The sequence below is a fragment of the Vipera berus genome (assembly GCF_964194415.1).
Source record: "Vipera berus genome assembly, chromosome: 1".
Classification (NCBI taxonomy): domain Eukaryota; kingdom Metazoa; phylum Chordata; class Lepidosauria; order Squamata; family Viperidae; genus Vipera; species Vipera berus.
Window position 1 is genome coordinate 258,147,867 of NC_138202.1, and position 23,995 is coordinate 258,171,861.

The 23,995-nt window shown below is 41.7% G+C and overlaps 1 protein-coding gene across 1 annotated transcript in view; it reads right to left on the reverse strand.

Annotated features, from left to right (window-relative positions):
* The window catches only part of LOC308672421 (sulfotransferase 1C2-like), a 358,778-nt gene that overhangs the window by 196,677 nt on the left and 138,106 nt on the right, over positions 1 to 23,995 (reverse strand). The window lies entirely within an intron of this gene.

The following is a 23,995-nucleotide window of genomic DNA, read 5'->3' on the forward strand; positions in this document are numbered from 1 at the left end:
AGAAAGTTAATATTATCAGTAGTGCAGAAACAGAAGTTTAGGCAATGGCAGATGGTTGGACCCACAGAAAAATTCCACTGCTAAGAGCAATTACCCTGTAAAGGCTGAATGTGAAAAAAAAGCCTGCCGAAAAGACTACAAGCATAATCACCACGCTGCTGCTGAATGGGCTAGTGCTATTGCTATTGCTATTGTCCACTTCCTGGTTGTTCAGCTCTTTTCCTACAAATTTGCATAGTTAAAGTGCTGTGCCTCCGCTTGAATACATTACACAAAATAGCATTAAAAGTTAGGAAAGCGTCATTCATTTGTTTAATGCAGATAACTCACTGATAGTAATGACCTATATGGAAATATTGGACAACAGACACAACCCATTACATTTGCATCAGTTTTAACTGGAAAAAAATATGTGTATGTGTGTTGCAAGGCAAGGCACCATAAAAACTTTCATCAGACCCATGACAGAACTTGTCTTGGTTTTGCTCCTTGGAGACTGAACTCGTCGCCTTTCCTGGTTGGATCCTGACTTCTAAAAGAAAAGTTATTTGAACTTTAATCTAGACTATTGAGGCCTGAAATGGCAGTCGTTATTATTGCAATATATATGCATGTTCCTCCTTTATGTCTTTCAGGTCTTGAAGACAACAAGCAAATTACAAACATGTATTTGCATTTCAATAACTACCGTTATATGATTTATAGTGGTATTTCATAATACCAGACGGGGAGTGTGCTGTCATGTCAGAACTATGTAATGCATATCATGCTGCCACCATGTGGTTGTTTGGGAGAATTGCAACATTATGCTAATGTAGTCAGCCAATCCCTCCCATTTTGTGACGTACTTCCTCCTCCTTCTTAACTCCATACTTTCACCCCTCCCATTCTGGGACGTACTTCCTGCTCCTTCTTCCTCCATGCTTCACCCTCCACCATAACATGCAGACACAGTAGGTCCCGTTATCTTGCAATACCATCCATTCATCATCTACCACATCTTGTTTGCTGTAATCTTCTCTGCATGCAAATAAAGGTACTTCTGGATGATAAAAGGTACTTTCATGAGTTCTGCTATCTGGCAAAGGCTGTTAAAAGTGATAGTATCCACTTATACAGGCCAGGCACAGGGGTCTTAGCAAGGGGATAAATCATTAAACAACAGTCAGAGTCAGCTTCTGCCAACCTAACAGTTCGAAAGCACGTAAAAATGCAAGTAGAAAAATAGGGACCACTCCGATGGGAAGGTAACAGCGTTCCGTGTGCCTTTGGCATCTAGTCATGCCAGCCACATGACCACAGAAATGTCCTCGGACAAGCGCTGGCTCTTCGGCTTTGAAACGGAGATGAGCACCGGCCCCTCGAGTCGGAAACGACTAGCACGCATGTGCGGGGGAACCTTTACCTTCACTTTTATTTATAAATAACTATATGCACAAACATACATGTAAATACATACAAATATGCATATACATATGTGACACTATTTTCTCTAAATCCTAATATTATTATTATGACTTGTTTTTTGTTATTTTTCTAATAGAGAAATACAGATATTATGTTTCTTGCGATTTTGTCATCTCATCAACCAATATATGTTTTGTTATCTATGTTTAGCTCTGTATTGTATTTTTTTAATCTAACATTGTTCACCTAGAATGATACAGTGAGTTGGGCACCTTATAAATCAACTAACCTACAAAGCAACCAATCAGTATGCCTCTACCTATTCTGCTATTTCCTTTGGAACAAACCATGTTTAGGTTTAGGTTTATTAAATTTATATGCCGCCCTTCTCCCTGAGGACTCAGGGCGGCTCACAACAATAAAAAGTTAAAAGATATAAATACAAAAATTAAAAGAGGATTAAACAATATAAGAAATAAGAACAATTTAAGCCAATAAAAAACCAAATTTAAAAACTTTGATCAGTCCAGGCCCGCTTGTTGGAATAACCAGGTCTTTAGGTCACGGCGGAAGGACCGAAGGTCAAGGGCCATACGCAGCTCCACGGGCAGTTCGTTTCAGAGGGTCGGTGTGCCCACAGAGAAGGCTCTCCCCCTGGGGGTCGCCAGCCGGCATTGCCTGTCCAACGGCACCCTGAGGAGGCCGACTTTGTGGGAGTGGACCGGGCGATGGGAGGTTGACATTGGCAGCAGGTGGTCTCGCAAGTACCCCGGGCCTAAGCCATGTAGGGCTTTAAAGGTGATTATCAGCACCTTGAATCGCACCTGGAGGGTAACTGGAAGCCAATGCAGCTCGCGCAGGAGTGGTGTAACATGGGAATATCGTGATACTCCCATAAGCACCCGCACGGCCGCATTTTGCACCAGTTGAAGCCTCCGGGTGCACTTCAAGGGCAGCCCCATGTAGACAGCATTGCAGTAATCCAGGTGAGAGGAGACAAGGGCATGGGTGACTGTGCCTAGGGCATCTCAGTCCAAAAAGGGGCACAACTGGCATACCAGGCGAACCTGTGCAAAAGCCCCCCTGGTCACGGCAGTTAGATGATCTTCTAAATTAAGCCATGAATCCAGGAGGACACCCAAGTTGCAGTCCCTTTCTGAGGGGGGCAATAGCTGCCCCCCCATCTGAAGAGATGGAACCTGTTGGACAGTACGAGATGCCGATATCCACAGCCACTCAGTCTTGGAGGGGTTCAGCCTGAGCCTGTTCCTTCCCATCCAGACCTGCACCGCCTCCAGGCACTGGGACATTATGTCAAGCGCATCACTAGGTTGGCTCGGGGTGGAGATAAACAACTGGGTTTCATCGGCATATTGGTGATACCCGACCTTAAAGCCACAGATGATCTCACCCAGCGGCTTCATATAGATGTTGAACAGGAGGGGGGAGAGAACTGACTCTTGAGGTACCCCACAAGACAGTGGCCTCGGGGTAGATCTCTGCCCCCCTGCCACTACAAACTGCGAACAGCCTGAGAGGTAGGAGGAGAACCACTGTAAAACAGTGCCTCCCATTCCCAACCCCTTGAGCCATCGCAGCAGGATATCATGATCAATGGTATCAAAAGCCGCTGAGAGGTCAAGTAGGACCAGGACAGAGGAGCAACCCCTGTCCCGGGCCGGCCAGAGATCACCTACCAGTGTGAACAATGCCATTTCCGTGCTGTAACCGGGTCTCAAACCAGACTGGTACGGGTCCAGATAGTCCGCTTCATCCAGGAATTGTGGAAGCTGATGTGCCACAACACTCTCAACCACCTTTGCTACAAAGCGAAGGTTGAAGACAGGATGATAGTTATTCAATGAGGCTGGGTCCGGAGCAGGCTTCTTGAGGAGGGGCCTTACCACTGCCTCTTTTAAGGCGGAGGGGAAGCCACCCTCTGTCAATGAAGCATTGATAACTGCCTGGAGCCAGCCTCCTGCCACCTCCCTAGCAGACAAAACCAGCCAGGAGGGACATGGATCCAATAAACAAGTTGCAGCACTCAGCTTATGCATAATCCTGTCCACATCATCCAAAGTCACAGGGTCAAACTCATCCCAAATGGTATGACCAAGACCTGCCCTCTCCACTCCGTCAGATTCTGCCCAGTCGGAATCCAAACCAGTCCGGATCTGAGCGATTTTGTCCTGCAGACACTGAACAAATTCCTCAGCCCTACCTGCAAGGGGTCATCCCTCGGTCACTGGTTAAGCAGTGAGTGGGTCACTCTAAACAGGGCGACTGGGCAATTATCTGCAGACGCAATGAGAGCGGAAAAGTAAACACGCTTTGCCATTTCCATCACCACTAGGTGAGATTTAAGGCAAGTTCTTAGCCGTGTTTGATCAGATTCGGATCTGCTTGACCTCCAACAGCTCTCTAGGTGTCTTTTCCAGCGCTTCATCTCCCGGAGCTCCTCGGTCAACCAGGGGGCCACCCGGGATGTGCGCTGGGTCAGAGGCCGCAAAGGCACAACTCGATCCAAGGCCCCAGCAGCCGCCCTCTCCCAGGCTTCTACTAGGGCCTTGGCAGAGTCGTGGGCAAGGGGAGCAGGAAATGTCCCAAGCTCCGTCTGGAACCTCTCAGGGTCCATCAGGTGCCTGGGGCAGAACCACCTGGTCGGTTCTGCCTCCCAGCAGTGGGGGGCGGTGGCGTACTGAAAGTCTAGCCAGAGAAGGAAATGATCAGACCATGACAGGGGATGGACAGTTAAATCCCCCCTGCCCAGATCATTAATCCACTACCCAGAGATAAAAACCAGGTTGAGTGTGTGCCCTCCATTATGGGTTGGGTCTTGAATTATTTGAGTTAGGTCAATGGCTGTCATGGAAGCCATGAACTCCCGGGCCAACTCAGAAGCCTCACCCATGGAAGGCAGATTGAAATCCCCCAGAACTTTAAGCCTGGGGAACTCAATCGCCAACCCAGGCAAGACTTCGAGGAGCTTGGGCAGGGCCGACGACACACAGCTGGGAGACAGGTATGTAATCAATAGGCCCAACTGAACTCCAGGACCCCACTTCAAAAGGAGAGACTCACACCCGCCTATCAGAGGGACAGTGTCCACTCACGGACAAAGACTCTCCCTAATAATATCTGCCACCCCCCACCCCTGCCCTATAGTTCTGAGAGGAGGACACCCCCCTCTTGGCCCAACCAGGTCTCCGTGATGCAGGCCAGGCCCGCATTCTCCTCCTCAATAAGATCATGTATGAGGGGACCCTTGTTCACCATGGACCTGGCATTGAAATAAACCAACCTGAGCCCAGGGCCCTGCAATCCTATGCCCCCAGGGAAGAAAGAAAAGCCACGAGGGTGGGAACAGGCAACCGCTTGAAGACAGCGGTTGCCCGTTCCCCAATTGCGATAAAGCCCTCTGCTCCCACACTCTCTGCCCCTCCCAATCACTGTCAAAATAAGAAGACCCTCCTCACTCAGAGCTGAGTCCACCCCCAGACCCCTACTCTCCCCCCATGACCGTCCGATGGTCTGGACTGCTGTCCAGGTCGAACTCCCCCAAGTTCATATTGGATCCCTAAAGCCTCCCCACTCCCGGGTCCCCTTAAAATTTTATGTAAAAATCTTAATAAAAATCCCCTCAGCCTCTTCTTTAAAGCATGCCATCTCTCAGGGTCCCACAACCCATCATCAAGAAAGTTCTTATGTAAGACAGATGGACATTCCTGCGAGAGGGGGGAATCTCACAGCAAGTAAATTTCTTCAAAGGTGTACGCTGGCATACAAAGGAAAGCGGTAGCGGTAACATTGGGCAATGGAGGGTGGCAGTAGATAGAATCGATGAAAAGTTCAGTCGGCCAGTGGCAGGTCCCAAAGCCACAATCATGATGATAATAAAATAATCAACAGTGGCGCCAGCAAAAGTTATAATGAAATAAAGATGACAAGTCCAGAAGGGGGGAGGGCAGCCCAATGACAATTCCGATGGACCCAAGCCAACAGGTTCAAGCACAACGACAGGGACAGTTGCAACCTCCGCGGTGGCAAGAAGAAGGAACAGCAGTAGCGGCAGACCCCACAGCCACCACAGCACCACCAGGTCCACCATAACCCGGGGCTCACAACAGAGCAAACAGCACGAGCAGAGCCCAAATTCCGGCTCAAATTCACTCGGTCCAGCTCCACTCGGCTTGGCATAACAAGGAAGCAGTCAGGTTGGCCCCGCCCAGCCTCCAGCATCCTCTCACCAATGTGTTAAATGGTCAGCTTCTCCTCCTCCGTCCTTTGTTATTCTAAGGTGTATCCAGATGGGGGAGGGTGCCAGTGCTCCACCAGAAATTCAGCCGACTGAACAGGGCCAAAACGATAGCAGAAAGCCCCATGGCCACCCAGCAGAGCCGAAAACCGTACCGTACTAAAAAGCTCAAAACCAGTGGAGAGCCATCTTGGACATACGCAGAAGCTTGTTATGCAAAGCGTATGAAAGGAATAAGAAATAATAAGCCAAGCAGGAAACAAGAAATAGAACTATGGTTAAATCTAGGCTACATATATACAGTTTACAATACATCTCCATACTCTTTCCAATCTCATCATCTTCATCCAATTTCCTCTAGGACCCATCTCCCACAGGAATGCCATCTGACTGGGACAAGGAAGAGGACATTTTTTAATCACAATCACCATACATAGGAATTTCCTCCCCATAGAGAGCCACAGTTTGCTTCATTTGTTCTGAGTTTCAAGCAAACAATTAGGGCCTGGTCATTCTATCAAATGGAGGAGGCCTTTTGCACCCAGAATCTTACTCCTGGTTAAGACCCTCTACTCAAATACCATTTGAAAGTGTACATGGGTATAAACGGTTCTCTAAATCACAGTATGCTTACTCATAAAAATATTAGAAAGGGTTGCTTTTTAATCTCAATGTCAAAAATATTCCAAGATTCCTGTATGGATCAGACATCATATGTCAAAGATCCATGGTAAACCTATTAATATTCTTTTAAATGCTGAAGATATGGCTTAAGTAGTGCCTTGTCAGTTAGGTCTGAGAAAACTGTCACATTCTCAATTCTAGATATCAATAAAATTTAATCTAAAGTGAAGGTGTGTAGCAAAAAAAAGGGTGAGATACAACTGGCCATTGAATGGGGTGCCTGTTGAACAAGTGAATTCTTTCATTATTTAGGAGTAAACTTTATCAACAGAGGTTTGAAGGCAAATCATTTTAAAAGAAGTTTGATGAAAGCTAAGGCAAGTACCAAAAACTTTATATAGATGATTTAATTAAAATTGCCCGTGTACCCTAGACCCTGGTATTGAAAGGATTAGGACAAAAATAATCCCAACAATGGCCTATGATGTGAAATTGTGGGATCTTACAAAAAAATAAGTTCAGACACATATTTTAAGAAGCATGTTAGGAACTGATGCAAACATGTCAATCCCCATGGTCAAAGAAGAAGCAGGTATCTGCTCCATACAGAGCCATTCAATAATTAAAAATCTAAAAAAATATAAATTATTTAATAGCTTGAGTTTTCCACACGATATTTATTTTCAATGGCTCCCCAGGCAAAGGAAATATTTAAACAGAGAGTCTTAGATATCAGTACCCAACAGACAGGGAGCTATTGGAAAAAGTACATCTTTAAATTGGCTGGCTAAGAACAAGATCATTTTTCAAATTGACAACTGCCTGTGATGCAATTTCTCAGAAGGGCCTATTCTAGACCAAGAACTGAATTGTTGGATTCCATAACCAAATACGGACGCTTCCATCATCTGCCATGTCATCATCAGTTGTATATATGGGATGTCCCAGCCATTGAAGATATTGCTTGTTTTTTGTTTGACTGTTGACTCTGGGCTCACCACTCTCAGGAGTCATAGCAGATGCTGTAATGCAGGAGTGTTAAACTGCAGGCCTGTGGGCCGGATGCGTCATGGCGAAACCGTGCCTACCCCATTGCCAGCAATGGAAAAAAAGTTACAATACGTCAGGACACGTCATGTGATGTTGCAAGTTTGACACCCCTGCTGTAATGCAATATCTGGAAACTATAGCATTCCCACACATACAAGCAAAAGTATGAATCTGGTGTGTGGATAATACCTTCATTATACTAAAGAGTGGAACAATTAGTGAAGTCAGATGACACTATCAACAACATCTTGAAAGAATAAAATTCAGAAGGGAAAAAGAAAAACAACATACTACTCTTACTTGATATCTTCATCAGCAGAGTAAATAACAGCAAATTAGAAATGCAAGTCTATTGATAATAAACAAAATACACCATTTCCAGAGTAAAAACTCGACCACCCACAAGATAGGCTGTGTAAGAACATTATTCAGATGAATACAAACTATAGTGCATTTGGCCTTATTTGTAGAATCAAAATACAAAGGATAGTAAGAATTTCAGAAGGAAGTACTGTTGTGTACTGGGCTCTTTGCTTGAGTGAAGAGACGAGGCAAGTGACTTCAGGCAGGAACATGATTTTATTGAGAACAGGAACTGAAACGAGAAACAAGGCTGTGAATGCAGCTATTTATACCCTGGCCTCTAGGTGGCAGCCAATAGGTTTAAAGCAACCTATTGCCGCCATAGAGGCAGCCAATGGCAGCTCTGGAGACGGGTTGTCTGAGGAGCTGGGAGCTGTTAGCCAGCTCCTTGCTTAAGCAACCTTCTAGCATTCAAAACCACATGGGCCAGGATTTTGCTTATTACAGGTACATTGTGCTTATTGGATTTCCCTTATTTACTAAGTTTATCAAAAATTAGATCAACTTTGTTTTGCCGAAACTATTTGCAAGAATGCATGCTGTGAATTCTAGCATGACAAACCAAGTGCCTACAAACACACCTTCTATTAATCTTTTTTAATAGTAACTTGACAGCACTCTAATTTTATGGATCCTCCTCCTTCCTTCTGAAGAGACAGAAACTTATTTTTCTTCAGAGATCTCACAGTCCTCTTATATATCTTATTTCTATTGGGATAATAAAAGAAATACAACCCTCCTGTGTGGGAATCTGCCAGAATTTCTTCAGGAGAAATTCTTTTTTCCCCCACAAGATGGCGGCGCGTTCACACGCAGCAGCTCTGAGCTCCCGGTACTGGTGTGTGGTGATTGGATTAATGTGCATATGGATGAATGTGCACAGTGTAGTGCAAGGGGCTAAAATAGCCTATACACGTATACAGCTGTTAAACATTGGGCTTGCAAGGCAATCTGAAATTACTAGTGATTTTCAGCAGTCACATAACATACCGAACTGCGTAGTGAGGCCTCCAGGATCTCCATGGATTGTCTTTGGGAGAGGGAGGAGACGACGTAAGCGAAAGAGAAAGGAGCGAAAGCAAAAACGTGGCTGCAGAGCCGGGATTCTGATTCGACTTCAAAGGTAGCCTTTTAGACCAACATTGCCGAGTCTTTTTTTGAGCAAGGCCAGATCCCTCATCCATAAAATTGATGAATTACAGCTGCAGTTAGCAGCAAGCAGGCTTCTCCGTGAATGTTGTGTGATGGTTTTCACGGAGACCTGGCTACATTCAGAGATACCAAATGCAGCTGTGGAGTTGATAAGTCGAGTCATTCACTGCTCTGACAGAGATAAAGGCTCTGAAAAGAGTAAAGGAGGAGGACTGTGTGTGTATATACACTGTGAATGGTGTGTTAACAGCAGATTGGTATACACGTATTGCTCCCCAGATGTGGAACTGATGACTGTTATATGTAGGCCTTTCTCTCTGCCTAGAGAAATTACTGTGGTAATTATTATAGCTGTTTATGTTCCACCTGATGCCAATATCAACATGACACTTTCTAAGCTGTATGATGTCATCACCAGGCAGCAGCAAACTCACCCAGAGGGTGCTCTTGTCATGGCTGGGGACTTCAATCAAGCTTGTCTGAAAGTGAAAGTGCGTAGCAGACAATAGTGGGTGAAAATGGCGGCTACATCTTTTAAAGTTTCAAGAAGTGCCGGGGCTTCTCTGGTGCAGCAGTCTTCATTGCAAGCTTTATTGCCCCCTGCACCTGTACCTGCACCAGCCCTTACAGTTAAAGATTTGCAGAATGTGATGCAAGAGATTATGGAAAAGCAATTGCAACAACTAGCTGAGATAATGGATGAAAAGCTGGATGAGAAGTTAACAGAAAAACTAGCTGAGGTTATGGATGAAAAGATCACAGAGAAACTAACAGAAATAAGGGCAGACATCTTATCTGCATTTCAAGGCATGGCTATATGTATTATTATTATTATTATTATTATTATTATTATTATTATTATTATTATTATTATTATTATTATTATTATTATTATTATTATTATTATTATTATTTATTTGATTTCTATACCGCCCTTCTCCCCAAGGGACTCAGGGCGGTTCACAGGGCATATATAAATAGCAGTACAAAAATTAAAAGAAAATTAAACCAATGCCCAATTAAAATACAACAATGATAGAATAATAAAAACCAATTAAAAACCCATATACCCCTATCAGGCCAGACCAGCTAATTCAAATAAATGGGTCTTCAGCCCGCGATGGAAGGATCGAAGGTCCGATGCCGTCCGGAGCTCAACCGGCAGTTGGTTCCATAATGCCGGAGCACCCACAGAGAAGGCCCTCCCCCTGGGGGCCACCAGTCAACATTCCCTGACTGGAGGCACCCTGAGGAGGCCCTTTCTGTGGGCACGCACAGGGCGGAGGGGAGTTGACGCCGGCAGCAGGTGGTCCTCGAGGTATCCCGGACCCATGCCATGTAAGGACTTAAAGATCATAACCAAGACCTTGAACCTCACCCGGAAGACAACTGGTAACCAATGTAGCTCGCGGAGCAAAGGTGTAACATGGGAGTACCGGGAAACTCCCAAGACAACTCTCGCGGCCACATTCTGTACCAGTTGGAGCCTCCGAGTAGTCTTCAAGGGAAGCCCCATGTAGAGAGCATTACAATAGTCTAGGCGAGAGGTCACGAGCGCATGAGTGACCGTACACAGGGCATCCCGGTCCAGATAGGGCCGCAACTGGCGCACCAGGCGAACCTGGGCGAAAGCCCCCCTAGTCACGGCCACTATATGATCTTCCAGAGTAAGTCGTGAATCTAGGAGGACTCCCAAGTTGCGAGCCCTATCCACGGGGGGTAAGAGCTCACCCCCCATAGAAAGCGATGGAACATTTTGAATGTCCCGGGATGCCGGAATGTACAGCCACTCAGTCTTGTCAGGGTTGAGTTGAAGCCTGTTCCTCCCCATCCAGACCCGAACCGCCTCCAGGCAACGGGACATCACAGCGAGGGCATCACTGGGGTGGTTTGGGGTCGAAATGAAAAGTTGGGTATCATCAGCATATTGATGATACCCAACTCCAAAACCACGAATGATCTCACCCAGCGGTTTCATGTAGATGTTGAACAGGAGAGGCGAGAGGACCGACCCCTGAGGAACTCCACAAGCGAGAGTCCTAGGGGTCGACCTCTGCCCCCCTGCCAACACCGACTGCGAGCGTCCCAGGAGATAGGAGGAGAACCACTGAAGAACTGTGCCTCACACTCCCAATCCCCTGAGACACCGCAGCAAGATACCATGGTCGATGGTATCGAAAGCCGCCGAGAGGTCTAATAGGACTAGGACAGAGGAATATCCCCTATCCCGAGCCCTCCAGAGATCATTCACCAGAGCGACCAATGCCGTCTCCGTGCTGTACCCGGGCCTGAAACCCGATTGGTAAGGGTCCAAATAATCCGCTTCATCCAGGACCAGAGGGAGCTGATGCGCCACCACACTCTCAACAACCTTCGCAAGAAAGCGAAGGTTGGAGACTGGACGAAAGTTGTTCAATACAGCTGGGTCCAAGGCAGGCTTCTTGAGGAGAGGTCTCACCACCGCCTCCTTCAAAACGGTGGGGAAATAACCCTCACTCAAAGAAGCAGATATCACCGCCTGGAGCCAGCCTCGTGTCCTCTCCCTAGCTGCATAAACCAGCCAAGAAGGGCAGGTTCAATAAGCATGTGGTGGAGCTCAGCCTCCCCATAATCCTGTCCACTTCATCAGGGGTCACAGAATCAAACTCCTCCCAGATAACATTGACAAGACCGCCCGTGACCTGATCGCCAGACTCTGCCCAGCTGGAGTCCAAACCGGTCCGAATCCGAGCGATTTTATCCGACAGATGTTGACTAAATTCCTCTGCACGTCCCTGCAAGGGATCCTCCCTCACCTCCTGATTAAGAAGGGAGCGAGTCACCCTAAACATGGCGGCCGGGCAATTATCTGCGGACGCGATGAGGGTAGAGAAGTAATTACACCTCGCCGCCCTCATCGCTGCGAGATAAGACCTAATGTAGGTTCTTAACCGCAACCGGTCAGATTCAGATCGGCTGGACCTCCAGCAGCTCTCTAGGCCCCGTTTCCGACGCTTCATCTCCCGGAGCTCCGCGGAGAACCATGGAGCTCGCTGGGATCTGCACCGGGTCAGGGGCCGCAAGGGTACAACCCGGTCAAGTGCCTCAGTGGCTGCCCTTTCCCAGGCTTCCACTAAGGCATCCGCCGAGTTGTGAGCAATGGAGGCAGGTGGGGACCCCAGCGCCGCTTGGAATCTATCAGGATCCATTAAGCGTCTGGGGCGGTACCATCTAATTGGCTCCGTACCCCCACGGCGGGGGGTGGCAAGATGGAAGACCAGCCGTAGGAGGTGATGATCGGTCCATGACAGGGGCATAATAAATGGAGAACCCCCACCAAGATCATCCAACCACCGTCTAGATAAGAAAATCAGGTCAAGGGTGTGGCCTCCCTCATGAGTTGGTTCAGAAATTACTTGCGTCAGGTCCATGGCCGTCATGGAAGCCATGAACTCCCGAGCTAGCTCAGATGAGCCTCCCAGGGATGGTAGATTGAAGTCTCCCAAAACTATAAGTTTGGGGAACTCAACCACCAACCCCGAGAGGATATCGAGCAGCTCAGGCAGGGCTGCCGCTGCGCGACTAGGCAAAATGTACACCAGCAGCAAGCCCAACTGCGCCCCAGAACCAAATCTCACAAAGAGAGACTCACACCCGACTATCTGAAGAACGGTAGTCTCCCGTGGACATAAGGTCTCCCTGATAATCACCGCCACACCCCCACCCCTACCTTGAGCTCGTGGCCGGTGTAGCACCCAGAAGCCTGGTGGGCAAAGGTCAACCAAAGGGACCCCACCCTCTGGGCCCAACCAAGTCTCCGTGATGCAAGCCAGGTCTGCATGCTCACCCTCAACTAAATCCCTAACGAGGGGAGCTTTGTTAACCACGGACCTGGCATTCAGGTACACCAGCCGGAGCTCAGGAGGCATTGAGCGTTTGGACGAAAGAGTGGAAGATCTCAGTCAAAATAATACTAGATTAGAAGTAAAAATGACAGAAATCGAAAATGTGGTGGAGAAAATTGATTGTGATTTGACCTTGGTACAGTATCATCAGATGGAGTTTGCCATTAGAATCAGAGGCTTAAAAGAAGATCCTAAAGAAAATTTGAAGAAAATAGTTTCTGAGGCCCTGGAAGGAGTGCTGGGGCGATCAGCAGATGAAATAATGGAAGATATAGATAAAATTTTCCGTGTTAATTCGTGGATTGCAAGACAAAGGAAATTACCCAGAGATGTGGTGCTTTATTTTACAAAGAGAGCGATTAGAAATGAGGTTATTCAAGCCTCCTACAATACTGAATTTGCAATTGCTGAGCAAGAAGTCTTGATTTTAAAAGAGATCCCTCCAAGAATTTTAAGTAGAAGGAAGGAATTTGCTTTTTAGGCACAAGAATTAAGACGACGTGATATCAAGTTCAGATGGGAGATACCAGAGGGTATGGTGGTGACCTATGAAGGTATGAGGCATCGTCTTACTACGGTGATTCAGGCACGTGATTTTTATAGTAATGTTTTAAAAGCAGCCCCCATACCACTTTTGGAATCTGCAAAGAAGAAAGGTGAGGGAGAGTCTCAACGACACAGAGAGAATTTACAAGGTTCTGAAGGAACAATGCAGACAGATGAGAAAGTTACAGGAGTGGATCAAATTTCAGTATCATTGGAGGAGGCCAGAAATTGGAGGAGGCGTGCTGCTTCTAGACGAATGAGACGAGCCTGAAGATTTAGTTGTAGAACTGAAGGATATAATAATGTAATAAGGATCATAAAAGGCGGCTTTAGAAGAGTAAACGGGAATTGAAATTGTTAAAAGGGTTAAATATTTGGGGATATATTTTTCACCCTCAAATGTAATTATGTTTTGTAATATTTTATGTTGTTTTAATTTTAAAATAATTATGAAAACATAATTGGGAAGAATTGTAGTAGTGCTTACTGAAATTTTGAAGGTCATGATTTGTTATTTGGTTGGTATGTATATCTATTGTGTGATAAGAAGGTGGATAATGTGTTTAAGGTATATATTTTAAGACATGCTCTGTTGCGAGTTTGGGAAAAAGTATAGATGCAAGTTAACTTGTAAACTACTTTTATGGGCAATAATGAAACACGTAATAGAAAATATAAAAATGATGTGATTACATATAAGAAAATTTTATGTTTGGAAAGGAATGTATGGTACTTGAAGCTGTATAATATCTTAAGAGAAGGAAAGATTGTATAAACTTGGTTTTAGTATGGAAAATTACAGACCAGGTGGAAAAAAGATTAGAAAATTGGTTTTTTAATGATTGATGTAAATTTGTTTTGTCTGTAATTGTTCTTATTGGGTATTTTTATTGACACTACTGTTATGGATATCAAGCAGATGTTGAATTTAATTACGGCAGTAAGACTTTTAGTAGGGCAATATTGGAAGAAGGAAGAACTGCCGATTATAAAAGAATGGACTGTAAAAGTTCCCAACTTGGAGGATATGGCAAAGATTTTAGTGTACTTGAAAGACTATTTGCAACAGAGAAATACTGTGGAGTAAATATGGGACTAAAAAGTATTATCCAGCATTTGAATAATTATTGATGTGATATTTATACTGTTTGGAGTTAATTTATAAGAGTTAAAGTGCAATAGTTTTAATAGTTTATGATTGTTTGCATAAGGTAGATTATGATTGTTTGTATTCTTATACCCTGTACTTAGCTCTGGGAAGTCGGGGAGGGGGGAGGGGGAAGGGAGGGAGGGGTTGGGGAGGGTTGGGGAGTGGGAAGGGGGTGGGGTGGGGTTGTGTTTCGTTTGTTAAAAATAAAATGTATTGTACAACTTTTTAATAAAAAAATGTATAATTTTAGAGTTTAAGTGGTTTGTGTGCTACTGTGATGACATGTGTTTGTAATAAAGTCATCTGGTTTCTGAGATTTTTTGAAGTGTGTCAGTGTTAGCCTTTCCACAGCTTGTGTTGACTGTGCTATATTGAATTGAATGCTTAGATATGTTTTGATAAAGCTGCCTGGGAGAAGATTGTTTTTTGTCTTGTTAACTGAGTTATTACTTAATCGTGTTCTATGTCCTCTCTTGCTAATGATTAGAATGCAGAAGCACCGCTTACACAATAATTGACTGAAGATCAGCTTTCTTAAATATTTCAGCACTCTATAAGTATATAAGTACACTGAGAAATCATTACAAATAAGTTGGCTTAAGAACATGACATGAGTGACTGTCAGAGTCTATACAAGGTAAGGTAAGAAAAGAATTACTATTAAAGAGGGGAGGGCTATGTTAATGAAAGCAGTGGCATATAAAGAAAACTTATATAAAATGTTTTACAGATGGCATTTAACACCAGTGAGATTAGCGGAAATGTTTAAAAATACTTCAAACAAGTGTTGGAAATCTAAACAAAAGCCAGGTACCCATTACCATATCTGGTAAAAAAAAATACACTTATGGTTGGATAAAATGACTCAAAAACCAATACATTACACCTCTTCCCCCTAGATAGCTCAAACTCTCAAATAGATTTGAAGGCAGAATTATTTTTGTTAAGTATAATAGAAGCAAATTATGAGAAAGACTGTATATATTTAATTCTACATGTACTAACTGCAGCAAGAATTGCATTTGCCCATAATTGGAAAAATGAAAATTTACCAGCTGAAGAAGAACTACTGTAATTAAGAAAATTTTAGAGTGTGCAGAAATGGATAGACTGACTTTAAAGATAAAAGAGAAAGAAGACTCAGTGTATTTTACAACATGGGATAATTTTTATCAATGGCTAGAAAAACGAGTTAGTGAGAAAGGAATGTGATATGTAACATTGAATATATAGTAGTAAGAAGAAGATTACTGAGATATCACATTCCTTTCTCTCTAACTCGTTTTTCTAGCCATTGATAAATAATGCCCATGTTCTAAAGTATACTGAATCTTCTTTCGCTTTTATATTCAATGTCAATCTGTCCATTTCTGCACAATCTAAGATTTTCTTAATTAATTCTCCCTCCATAGGTAGGTTTTCATTTTTCTAATATTGAGCAAATACTATTCTTGCTGTAGTTAATACATGTAAAATTAAGTATATACATTCTTTCTTTTTTTATTGAAAAGTTTTATAAAAAGTTACAATATTATCCCCTTCCCAAACCCCCCCTAAACCCGCCCTCCCCCACTTCCCAAAGCTGATTACAGGGTTACAAATATATAGTAATCATAATCTAACTAACATTAATCAACTATATAAAAAAACCAAATACATAATACACTTTAACCCGCCTTTAACATAATTACCAACACTCTAAAATACCCAACTTCTAAAAAAAATAATAATAATTAATTATAACAATAACAATCTAAAATTTACTCATAAGCTAAATGGAACTTTTTAGTCCCATATTTTTTCTGAATATAATCTATCCATCTTCTCCAAACCGAAATGTATCTCTCTTGTGAATGATCTTTCAAGTAAGCAGAAATCTTAGCCATTTCTGCTAGATTTGACACTTTAAGCGTCCACTCCTCTATAGTAGGCAGACAATCCTTCTTCCAATATTGCCCTACCAATAACCTCACAGCTGTTATCAAATTCAACATCAAATTAATTTCTTTAGTGTCACAGTCTATAATAACACCCAATAAAAATAATTGTGGAGTAAACTTTATCTTTCTCTTAAATATCTTTTGAATGTTCCACCAAATTTTAATCCAAAAAGCTTTTATATTTCTACAAGTCCACCAAATATGAAAATAGGTAGCATCCAAACTGCCACATCTCCAACATTTAGGCTGTAAATTAGAATACCTACAAGACAGCTTTTTAGGATCCAAATGCCATCTATAAAACATTTTATAAAAATTTTCTCTTAAGTTTTGGGCTTAAGTAAATTTTACGTTTCTAACCCAAATTACCTCCCACACATCCAATGGAATCTGTTCTTGAATATTTTGAGCCCACTTTACCATATATATACATTCTTTGTTATAGTTTCCTACTATTATGTCTAACAAAAACAATTCTGGCTTAAAGTCTATATGTTTTTTAATCATTTTCTCTAACCATATGTGTATTCTTGACCAAAATCTTTTAGCTTTAGGGCAGACATTTCAAACTCGCGATGTCATGTGACATCGCGCGATGTATCGAAGCTTTTTCTCCATTCCCGGCAATGGGGTGGGCACGGTTTCCTGATAACATGTCCGGCCCATGGGCTGGCACTTTGACACCCCTGCTTTATTTATTTATTTATTTTATTTTAATTCCATTTATATCCCGCCCTTCTCCGAAGACTCAGGGCGGCTTACAAACTTAGCAGTAGCCTTCATTCTATGTCTATGCCTGCTTGTTAGGGCTTTCATACACCCCCCAAGCGGCATTATTACAAAGTCAGCTTAATTGCCCCCAATAATCTGGGTCCTCATTTTACCTACCTCGGAAGGATGGAAGGCTGAGTCAACCTTGAGCCTGGTGGGATGCGAACCTGCACTAATTGCAGGCAGCTGGTGTTACTTAAGGAGGCATTAGCCCACTGCTCCACCAAGGCTCTTTAGGGGCATGTCCACCAGATATGATAGTAAGTACCTGGTTTTTGTTTACATTTCCAATACTTATTAGACATACTTTTAAACATTTTTGCTAATCTTATAGATGTTAAATGCCATCTATCAAACAATTTGTAGAAGTTTCCTTTATATGTTGCCACTTTCGTTATTTTAGCATTTCTTTCCCATAAGCTTTTCTATTTCTATATTATATCCAAAGTTCTTTGCCCATATTATCATTGTTTCTTTTACTTGTTCCTCTTCCATCTTTAAGCTTAGCAAATATAAGTTTTTTAATCAGCTTTTCATCTGTTTTCAGCAATATCTGATCAAATTCTGTTTGTTCTTTGAAAAATGCTAGTGTTTTAAAATCTTTTTCATATCTCGTTTGAATTTGCAAATATGGCCACCATGATAAATCAATGCTCTTCTAAATCTTGTCTATACTTCAATTTCCCTTCATTGTCCAGAATATCTTTATAGGTAACAACTTTCTTGTAATTAGTAAAGTTTGGGTAAGCAAACGCTTCCATTGTTGAAAGCTATCGAGGTAATTTAATATAAATTTATTTATTCCCATTCTAAGAAAAGTGCATTTCTTATATAATAATTTTGAAAATATCTATGTATTTTATTCTTCCCATACCACAGAAAGGCATGCCATCCCATTTGTAGATCATGTCCCTCTAGGTATAGTAATCTTTTGTCTCTAAGCATTATCCACTCTTTTACCCAAGTTAATATAGTTGCTTGGTAATATAGTGTCCAGTCTGGCAGTCCAAGTTCTCCATTTTCCTTCGCTTCTTGTAACATTTTCAGTCTAATTCTGGCTTTTTTTCCTTGCTAAATAAATGTCAATATTATTGTGCTTAGTTCATCAAAAAAGGTTTTTTTCCAATCTTACAGGTATTGTTTGAAATAAAAAAAAGTATTTTGGTAAGATATTAATTTTCACTGTTGCTATTCTCCCCAGCATGAAAGTTGTAGAGTTTTCCACTTTTCCAGATTTAGTTTTGTTTTAATAATCTTATGTAGTTGTCTTCTTTAATAGTTGCACATCTTGCTGTTAGAGGGTGTAATGTATTAGCTCCAACTGTTGATATCACTTGCTTAATGTGTGACATTAATTGGTCTATTTAAATGTAGGATTGTTTAACAGTTTCTATTACAGCAACCCAGACTGTCTGTCTCTAAGCTGATAATTATGTTAAGTCACAGACTGTGGTGGTCAAAGGCAAAGCCACACTTCTGGTGCAATTTAAGGGTTTTGGGGGTCCACTAGATGTCGTAGTGGTGGAAGGCCAATGCACGAGCCTCATAGGCCTCGATTGGTTTTATGCATTGGGCACTCAAATCACCAGCATTCATAGGACACAAGCGGCAGACCTGTCTTCAGTCTGCCAAGAATTCGCTGATGTCTTTAGCTCAAATCTAGGCAAGTACAAGGGTCATCTGATCACCCTCAAGCTTGATCCTATGGTAACCCCAATATGGATCAAGCCTTGTAAGTGCCTTTCACCCTAAAACCCAAAATCGATGCAGAGCTGGACAGGCTGGTGAGACAAGGGGTATTGCAGCCTGTAGACAGTGGGGTGTGGGACACCCCCATAGTATCCCCACTTAAGGCCAATGGAGAGGTGCGCATATGAGCTGATTATAAGTGCACCATCAACAGGGCACTTCAACAACACACATATCCAATGCCAGTAGTCATCCATATTTTGGCATCACTGCAAGGAGGCTGCATATTTGCCAAATTAGATTTGGTGCAAGCCTACCAGCAACTGCCCGTTGACGAGGCCATGGTGGTAGCCCAGACTATTGTCACCCATAGAGACACCTTCCAAGTTAAACACCTACAATTCGGGGTGAGTGTAGCCCCAGGGCTTTTCCAAGCAGTGATGGAGCGCATGCTCAAGAGCATTCCAAGGGTATGCCCCTATGTCAATGATGTCCTCATAGCTGGGGAATCATTAGAAATTCTGGCTGAACAGCTTAAAGACGTCCTTCAGCGGGTCCATGACGCAGGACTTAAATTTAAAAAGGAAAAGTGTAAGACTGGGGTAGAGTCAACCGAGTTCCTTGGTTTTCGCATCGATGCCGAAGGCATTCATCCAGCGGACTCCAAGCTAAAAGCAATCCAACAGGCCCCAAGCCCCTTCATGCTGAGGACATGGCTGCTGAGACAACCACTGACAAAACGCTTAGCCGCTTGTTAAACTGGGTGCACACAGGATGGCTGGACAAATGTCCAGGGCCAGAATTCCAGAGTTTTCACACAAGGAGAGAGGAGCTCTCAGCTCATAAAGGTTGTGTTCTTTGGGGTAGTTGGGTCATAGTCCCAAGCTCGTTGAGGCCCAGGGTTTTAGAGTCTCTGCATGAGGGACACCTGGGAATAGTCTGGATGAAGGCACTCACGAGGAGGTACCTTTGGTGGCCAGGGCTAGATAAAGCTATTGAGAGGCCCAAGTACATGGCTGCAATACTTGCCAGAAATCCAGACCCGAGATGCCACAAGCCCCTGTCCACCGATGGGAAGATACACACACACCATGGTGAAGAATCTACACTGATTTCACCGGGCCCTTTCAGGGACAGCTGTTCCTAATTGTGGGGGACAGTCACTCCAAATGGTTATAGGTTGCACCAGTTACAACTAGGACTACTGCCAGGACCATCCAGGAACTGCACAGGATCTTTGCAATGTATGGGTTACCAGACGTATTGGTCTCAGACAATGGGGTCCAATTCACTGCTGCAGAATTCCAGTCCTTCCTCAGGGCTAATCTAATAATGCACGCCACTTTGGCTCCCTTTCACCTAGACTCGAATGGCCAAGTGGAACGCATGGTCCACACAACCAAGGAATCTCAGAAGCAGATCATCACAGGGGATTGGCACCACAGACTGGCAGACTTTTTACTCTGCCAACACACAACTCCCAGTACTGCCACGGGCAGAAGCCCAGCCGAACTCAGATGGGCCTGACACTTGATCACCAAGCTGGACTGACTACACCCCAGACTATCTGTCTCCAAGCTGATAATTATGTTTGGGGCGGGAAACTGTTACTTTAAACCTATTGGTTGCTGCCTAGAGGTGAACTGTATATATAGCTGTTCAGCAGCCTCTAGGGCTGGTTCTGTTGTGAGTTAATAAACATATTTGCTTTTTCAACACTCTGCCTGGTCAATGCCTAATTGAACTAAGAACATAACAGAAGGATTCCCAAATATTTAACTTTTTTAAATATTTGGCGGTTGGTTTGGTATTTTTGCTAGTTGATTTTTTTGTTTTTCTGTAAGATTTTTAGTTAACACTTTAGTCCTTTCTCTATTTATTTTTAACTCTGCCATTTCTCCAAATTCTTCTATTTTCTCAATAAGCTTGACACTTGTTTCAGGTGATTCTTTTAATATAAAAACCAAGTCATCTGCAAATGCTTGTAGTTTATATTTTTCATCTTTTATCTCCAGTCCTTTAATTTCTATATCTTGCCTGATGTTTCTATTCAATACTTCCAGTGTTAATATAAATGGGGATAGTGGACATCCCTGTCTTGTGCATTTTTTAATATTAATATTTTCTGTAAAATCTCCATTTACAATTACTTTAGCTGTTTATTTATTATAAATTGTTTCATTTATCTTTATACAATTTTCTCCAAAGTCCATTTCTTCTAATTGCTGGAACATGAATTGCCAATTTATGTTATTGAATGCCTTCTGTGCATCTAGAAATATTAATGCCATCTGCTTCCCTGGGTGGGTTTCATTTTTATTACTCCAAAACATCTAGAATCATTCTTAAGTTATTTTTTTATTTGTCTTTTAGGTAAAAAAACCATGTTGGTCTGTATGTATAAATTCAGTCAGAAATTTCTTTAATCTTTCTGCTATTATTGAGAGAAAAAATTTATAATCTACATTTAATAACGATATTGGTCTATAATTTTTTATTTGCGACAAGTCAGAATCTTCTTTAGGTATTAAAGTAATTTTAGTTTCTGTCCATATATTTGGTATTTTAGCCTCAAAACGTATTTCATTACACAGTTCTTTCATTATTGGGCTTAATATATCTTGCAAGGATTTGTAAAGTGCTGCAGGTAGTCCATCTGGGCCCAGGGTCTTGTCATGTTTTTGCCTTTTCATGGCTTCTGTTATCTCCATCATTGATATTTTTCCATTTAATATATATTCTCTGAAAATTTTGGTAGATCTGCTTTTTTAAGTACTGCTGTATTTTTTTCTTTTGAAGTTTCCTCAGTATTATAAAGTGTCTCATAAAAATATTTGATGATTTTTTTTATTGTATTATTATGAAACTGTAATTCACCTTTTGAATTTTGCAACTTGTTTATCATTTTTTTTCTTTTTTTCTTTTTTCAATGTATGTGTTAACCATCTCCCATGTTTGTTAGCATTTTTAAAGAAGTTCTGTTTAGCCCTTTTAATTTGTTGAGCCATTGTTTCTGCCTCTACAAGGTTTAATTTATGTTTTATTATTTCCGTTTGCTTTTTAAGTGTTTTCTTTTGTGGTCTATTTGTAATTCTAATTCTAATTTCCTATATTCTTCCTTCACCTTTAAATGTTGTTGTTTTCTTTCTTTGTTCTTTTTAGTAGTATAAGTTATAGCCAATCCTCTAAAATATGCTTTAGCTTTATCCCACACATTTTGAAGTGATGTCTCTTCTTTCTTATTTGTTTTGAAAAAAAGTCCATTTCCTTTGTCGCTAGTTTTATAAATTCTTTCTATATAGATTTGTTTAGTGACCATCTTAATTTTTTCTTGGTTCCTCTCCAAATCATCTTTGTTGGATTACGATCTGCCGACATATCAGTTTCTATCTCTATTTCTTGTATCATAGTGCTGAGTTCAGAGGATATCCATATCAGATCAATTCTAGAGCATGATTTGTGTCCATTTGAATAAATTGTATAGTGCAGTTTTTTGGATTTTTTTTGTCTCCATATGTCTTAAATGCAAATTTCTTCTGCCATTTTAGAAAAGGCTTTAGGTAATATATTTCTTCCTTTCTTCCCTATTTTGGTGCTTTTATATTCCAATGTTCCATCAGCTATTGCATTAAAGTCTCCCATTATACAAATATTTTGGTATTCCAATTCTAATATTTCTTAATGTATTTTTTGATAAAATTCTTCTTGTTTATCATTTGGTGCATATATTGCTACCATCAGTATCTGTTTTTCTTCCATCATTATTTCCACCATTAATATTCTTCCCTCTCTATCCATATAAATTTGTTTAGGGTTCATTGTTTCTTTAATATATAAAGCTAACACTCTTTTCTTTTGTTGTGCTAATGCTAAGTGGAGTTTGCCAATTTTTGGTTGCTCTAACAATTTATAGTGTTGTCTCTTGATATGTGTTTCTTGGAGGCAAATTATATCTATTTGTAATTTTTGTAGTCGTGTAAAAAAATTACCTTTTTGAGGTAATTTTCAGTCCATTTATATTCATTCAAAGGATTCCATTTCCTTCTCCATTTCTTTCAATTATATTTGGATCTTAATCTTCTAGTCGATTTTATCTGTCTCTGTTCTCTTGGTCTTGCCCCTTCTTCTGTATATGAATTTTTAGTTTCTCCTTCTTCTCTTGATTTGGCTGGTCCTTCTGTTACTGTCTCTTCCTGTCTCTTTATTTCTCTCATTGTACCATATTCAAAATCACCCCCTTCCATGAGCGCTCTGTGGTTGTCATAGAATTCCATTGCTTTAAGTGGAGTGTCCAGTTTATATCTTTTCATATTCCAATAAACTAAAATCCCTTCTGGGATCAGCCATCTAAAGTTGACTCCTTTTTCAATTAATTTTCTGGTTAAGAATTGATATCCTCTTTGGGACCCTCTTATTCTCCTAGGGATCTGTTTGAGGACTACAATTTCTTTTCCTTTGTATTTCAAAGGGTCATCTCTCGCTCTTCTCAGGATCTCATCTCTTATAGATCTTTTAAGAAATCTAACATGTACTTCTCTAGGAACTTTATTTCTTCTCACGTAATTTGAGTTAACTCAGTATAATTGGATCTAATTCTCCTTTCATTTCCTGTTTCCCAATTTCTAATGCATCAGCCAGTAATTCCATTATCTAGTCTACAAGGTCCTCTTCCTTGTTTTCCATTATGTTTTGAAATAATAAAAAGTAAGAAGCCTTTTCCATTTCCATGACTGCTATTGAGTCCTCTAGTTCTCCGTTTATTTGCATCAATTTCTGATTTTCATCTTTTAATTCTTCTAGTTTTTGGTCGAACTCTGTTGATTTATTTTCTCTTTTTTGAATACTTTATTCATTTTTTCTGACCATCTTCTTAAAATTTTCAAATTGAGAGTCCATATTATTATTTTTTTGGTTCATTTTTTCAAGGTCAGTTTTTGTCTCCTCATGGTTTTTCGTTGTAGCTGCCATATTAATGGCAATTGCCTCTTGAATTCCTTGTAATGTCGCTTGTGTCTCTTTCTGGAAATTGTTAGCCTTTTCTTGTTGAAGCATTGTATCAATTGATCTCTGATAAACTGGACTTGCAGAAGCAGAGGAAGAGGGAGAAGGTAGTTTTTTGCCAGCTTCAGTTAAATTTGGAACAGTCATTTTGTTCCTCGCCCTC